Source organism: Lepisosteus oculatus, chromosome 1, assembly GCF_040954835.1.
Source record: "Lepisosteus oculatus isolate fLepOcu1 chromosome 1, fLepOcu1.hap2, whole genome shotgun sequence".
NCBI classification, from domain to species: Eukaryota; Metazoa; Chordata; class Actinopteri; order Semionotiformes; family Lepisosteidae; genus Lepisosteus; species Lepisosteus oculatus.
The window spans coordinates 59,217,594-59,223,942 of NC_090696.1; positions in this window are offsets into that span (position 1 = coordinate 59,217,594).

A 6,349-nucleotide genomic window follows, 5' to 3' on the forward strand; every position below is an offset into this window, starting at 1 on the left:
CCGTTGTCTACAGCCTGTTTCCTTCTGTGTGATTTATTCTCCTTGTGCCATGGAACATACCAACCACTGGGACAGCAGATAATGGTCTCAGAATAAGACATTTTAATCTGTTAGAAATAAATGAAATGCCAAGTATATTTTTCACACGTAAAAGAAGCTGTGGGTTACTGAGAAACTGAAAAGAGAACCTGAAAGAATGTGATCTGAGAAAAATCTGTTTTCAGATCAAAACCTGACCTTTCATGAAGTGTTTTGGTCAAATGCAGGGATGCATGACATATAACAGTAAGTGTGCCAGTAGGGCTTTCTGCCTGTGGATACGTATGACTTTGCACATTGCACAATGTCTTCTAAAGATGTGTCTGTAGCAAACATGGTATGTCCCTAAAATCTAGGGAATTAACAAAATATTATGAGTAAAATGAGCCTTACTACACACACATACAAACTGAAGATTGTATTAATATCTCCCAGAAAGTAGAACTAAGGGAAGTGCTTACCTTCCTGGCCTTTTAGTTTGCCTTTTAAGGGCATGTCTTCCTAGTCCTGGTCATTATGCCCCCTGTAGTTGCTGTTTCGTGTAATAGCTGTGCTCCTAATTCGTTTGGAGTCTTCACAAAACTGAAAAGTATGCTTAGTTTTACCTTTTTTAAATGTTTTTTTTTGCACATTGTAAAGGAGCACTGAACACAAACTTATCAAACTTAACATATTAAGATAAGATCAATTTATTGGCCCTTTACAATTTCTTGCATTAGGAATTCGTCTTTTTGCATACCCCAGCTTGCTCTCCATGAGAGACAGACACACAGACAGGGAGAGAAGCTGGGGGTCAGAGCACAGGGTCAGCCATTTATACGGCGCCCCTGGAGCAGTTGGGGTTAAGGGCCTTGCTCAGGGGCCCAACGGAGTAGGATTCCTCTGCCGGCCACGGGATTTGAACTGGCAACCTTCTGGCCACAGGCACAGATCCTTAGCCACAGAGCCAGTCCTACCCACTTTGGGCCATTTGATTGCTTTGTCGTCTATTGAGGCTCAGTTTTGAAAGCTATGACAGAAGTGTCCTATTGCTTTTGGAACTTTCGAACACCAGCTTAGCATGGAGTGTCTCACTAATAATTTCCACACAGGTTTGTATTGGTGGCTCCAGTGGTATAACAGTGTTTGCTTCAAAGTAGCTTTCCAGTAGGCAGAGCCTTGAAGCTTCTTTTCTAATTATAACAGCTGCAGTTATTTCAAAAGTGTTGACATTGAGGCTCCGTAACAGCAAAAATGGGCTCGCGGAAATCTGCAGCAAAGTTCACCAACGAGATAATTTCATATTAATCTTATCCATCCGTTTTCTAAGCCCTTCGTCCAGTTCAGGATCGCAAAAGAGCTGGAGCCTATCTTGGGAAGCAAAATGCACAAAATGGAAAATACACCCTGGACAGGACACCAGTCCATCACAGGGCACACCCAGTCACAATTTTCACAGAAGCCAATTAACCTACCAGTAGAGTATGTCTTTGGTGTGTGGGAGAAAGCCCACACAAACACAGGGAGAACATACAAACTCCACACATATTGAACCCCAGGTCCAGAATTGAACCCAGGGGCTGAGGGCTGCAAGGCAGTAATGCTAACCACTGCACCTGCATCATGTCACTCTTTGATCTTGCCAGTTTTGATACAAACAAATTATCATGACTCTTGAAATTCAAGCAGAAAGCGAAAGTATGAATACTGTGGATAACCATTAAATAGACTACGTGTCAACTAGACTACATGTCCATCACTATATTCAAACATATTTCCAAAAGTTTACAAATCACTTAATCATATAAAGATGGTTATTGAAGATACAGTACAAAACTGTATTTTTGTATAAAAAATATGCCAGTTAAAATAATTATACAACGTATTTTACAACTAACATCCAATCTATAGAAATTTAATTGCCACATTGCTTCACTAAAGTATTTATACTTCTACTTTAGGACTTTAGTTGGTACATTCAGTGAATACACAAATAATGCATTTTTTCAGTTAGCAACCCTTCCATAACAACATTCTTGTCAAAATGCCTTACTATACTGCATAATATCATAACAATAGGACTACCATATTTATGAAAGTTATTACAACTGCATACACCTCTGGTTAGCTCTTAGTTAGCTTTTGCATTCCATTTTGTGCAGGACCATACATTTATTTAAGATATGAAAAGCATAATTCTAGCTAACTCTTAGATAATCTATTTTATTTTGTTGACCAAAATGCTAAATATGCTGCCTCTAAATTTTTTTTTGCTTACATCGATAAAACAAAGGTTGACTGTGTGTGTGTGTAATGTGGTCTTCTTGTGTGTCCACTGTACTTTTTAAACTCTGGAGAGAGAATTGCTTTCGTTAGAGCCAGTGACTAGGAAACTATTCACTCATAGACACAGGTAACTTTCATTCATTTTCTGTTGTTTTTAAGATCGCTTTTACTACGTCTATTAATACAATTTTTTCCATTGAACCTTCCCGCATATGATAACTAAGCCTTTGAAGCTCTAACTGACATTATCTTTACACTGACACTTACAGAGCTTCCTGTTTGAGGGTTTCCAAAGAATTGTACAAACCCGTGAGCTAGAAATTATTGAAGGTACATGTAAGAGAGTGAAACTTTTTAGATAATTAATAAATGATCAGATTATGTAATTTGTGTCAGTTTATATTTTACACATCTTTATTTGAAGTGTACTTTCACATTTATTTCATAAATGTAGTTTTATAATTAGCCTACATGATCCTCATTTACTGTACAGTATATTATTTGGTTTTTCTTATTTTTCAGCAAAATACTGATTTGAATACGCTTTCTTATCAACTTAAAAAACAGTATTTCTCATGCGACAACTTACAGTGCATATAGTACAATCCCTGATGCAATGTAGCTATAAAATTACTGAAATGTCAGTTGTTAATTCAATGATAGCTTGCATATCTTGCGCAAGACAAAGGGAATTTTTTCAAAATAAAACCATGATCCTAAAATAACCAATGAAATGGTTGACTTGCCACTATCAATGTGAACGTGGCTTTTGAAAAATACATTCATTTCTCTTGCACAAAGCTTTTCACCAGTCTTGGGTTATTTGTACAAATACGGGTATGATAGATGATTAATTTTAACTCTGAAATTGAAACTGGAAACATTGTTTGAATATACAGTATGCAGTAAATAAGGTAAAAAACAATTGGTGGTGTGTTTCAGATTGTGCCCTGTGTTTACAGTATGCATTCTGGGTTCCTGCCACCTTGAGAAATAAAAAGATGATGGGTGGGTGGAATAAGGCCACAGTACACATTGTACAATCTTTCAGACCTGTTGAGATAAATGTTTGCTAAAACAATTACACATTGAATCTGGCATAATAAAAATCAGTGTTGCTTTTGCTGACTCCAAGACATAGTTGTTTGCTGTGGTCAAACATTTTTAAATTCTCTGATGGGCCGGTGGTTCTTTGATGAACCTGCAAAGAAACACTAAGTGCCAGGTCTCAGCTGAGGGAAGGGTGGTGCAGTCATCCCCACCTGCAACCTGGAGGAGATGCTCCATTGCTGAACCCAGACCTCAGACAGTCCATAGAGTTTTCAGTAGGCTGCCCATTAACAAAAAGGATGGCTTCTTTTCTTTTTGTGTAGACTGCTGGGACCTTAATTAGGTGACCAGGAATGATCCCTACCCTAAGATGGATGAGACCTTTGTCCACACTCTATCATCATAGAATCAAAGTGGTTCAGATCCCCGGACCTCAGGAGTAGCTATTGAAAGGTAGAGCTGGCACCAGAGGACAGCTGTCCCCTAGCGGAGGTGGCTGGGGCAGTTCATGACCACCTTTATGTTACTTTTAAGCAGCTGACAGACAGAGAGCTAGCAAAGATACCATTGTCGGCATGTCTGGTCCACCATGACGACCTCCAGAACAACAATGAAACAGTGAAACAACGAAAGTATAAACTATGGCTGTGCTGTAATTGTCTCCTCTTGTTTGTAACCCTTATTAGGATCTCATGCTCTCTTGGAGCATGTGTCACACTTCAATGCAGTCCTGGCTAGCCTAGCTATTTCACTATTTCACAAAGTGGCTGGAAGCTTATACACTGCTAGTTCATGTTGGCAGACAGACTTGAGTCCTAGTGAACATTTGTGGGATATAATGGGACAGTTTTACAATCTATGGCTCAGAGACAAGTGAACAGATTCAACCAGAAGATAGGGAAAAATCCCACAAGACAGTAGGTGCAGCATAGTGCATATCATGTCACACATGTACTGTACATCTAATACAGCTCCCAGTAGTGGCCGGGCACACTACCAGTCTGTGACTTTGTTATAATACATTAAATTTGCCTACATATGATGTGTAGAGGGTGGTATGATGGACTGATTGCACAGTGGTTAGCATTGCTCTCAATGATAGAGCCCTGGGTTTCATTTCTTGAGTGCTATCTTCATGGAGTTTATATGTTCTCCCCGTGTTCAAATGGGTTTCTTTTGGGTGCTCCAGTTTCCTCTTACAGTCCAAATATGTACAGTACTGGTAGATAAATTGGCTTCTGGAAAAACTGGCCCTGGTTTGTATACGGTATTTTTGTCTTTGTGGATGAGGAAAAGATTGCTACAGGAAATAATCTGATTTGTTTAAATGAACTTTCAAATATTTGTTGTTTTTTTTGCAAAGTTAAAACAATAGTAGATAAGAACATTCAGACCATGACACGGAACATGTAATAGCTAGATGAAGGACTGTTAATAATTATTATATATGTTTGATTTAATGGTGACCTTTAAACAAGTAAGCCCTTTTGTGGTGTGATTCAATAATGTTTTTTGACCATTCTTTAAAAAAAAAGATTAGACCAAATTCTTGCTTTGGCAACTAAATTCAACCCTCATCCTATTAAATTCTATGATCTAAATTTAAACGGGTGAAACAGTTTATTGTAGCTGAAAGAACAAATGGTTAACAAAATTTCTGTTTGTATTAATGGTGGATATTATGAAGAGAATATATTCTAATGAATAATATTGTTTCCAATGCTCATTTGCTGTGTTTAATCTATTTGAGTATATAAGAAAGAATAAACTATCAAATTTTTCTATTTTTAAATATCTGTACTTGATTATATTTTTTCCTTCCTATGGGTCAATTTATGATTATGCAGATCACCTAACATTTTGATCTTCAACTTATATAATATGTACACTTTAAATGTGTAGGGCCAAGGCCTATTATTTCACTTAGAATTAAGTGTTATTAAAGATTTGTGCAATGATTTGATAATGATCTCAGCCACAGAATGACCTAGAGTGTGGGAAAGTAAGGGAGATGTCTTCTGGATAGGGATCTTTCCCAGGACAGTGACACCAATGAGTGATCTGCAGGATGGGCACCAAAACCAAAACTGATTCCAACTTGTGACATTACCCAGTTGACCACTTGCTTCTAATCTCTCCAACTAAGCTGGCTATCAGACTTTTACTACCACGTGACTGCCAGCAGTCTAAGTCAGGATGTTTCTCCTAGACGCCAGGCAGAGAGAGTAAATCAGTATAATACAGAATTCTGTACAAGATTTTCTTACAGCTATGGTAGGTGACTACGGAAGTTTCTCTAACAATCCAGATAAAATGTGTAACACCTGGCAGTCTTACCATCCCCAGCCTCAAAGCAAAGAGGATGTTTGCTGTAATGTGGTGAGGTCCAGATTCATTGATCAAGACAATTATGAAGTTTGCCTTGGTTTACCTTAGCTAATTAAATGATTATGTGTCATTCAACTGCCCAGAAATACACCATATGCTGTAAGAAAAAAAGGACATACAACACCACAAGTGAGAGATCCAAGATGAGTGTTTCACAGCAAGACCAGATTGAAGCTAAGTACTTAAACCTTGTTTACTTGGAACTTGGATATCTCTTGAAGAATACCTTGGTTAAAACAACCTTTCCTGCGTGGTTGGTGCATTTGTAGGATAGGGAGATTGACTCCTATTTATTTAGTGGCATATGTTTTTTTCAGAGAGAAAGATTTAATCGTAGGTTATACTGAATTTATTTAAGACATTATTTAAGAGTTGAACACTCGGTAGCAGTCTGGGTTTTTTCTGGATGGTTAGAACATTAGGCTTCTAGGATGCCTTCTTTGTAAATTTGAACTTGTGTGTTGTATGTTTATGTTGTGTGTTTTTTAGTAGGCATGGTCATTTTAAATAAATATTTCTTTAACCAAGTATGCCTTAATTTTTATTAATTTCACCAAAACTGTGCCAGAGAACGAAGAATTCACATGTCTATGGCTATACCAACCAC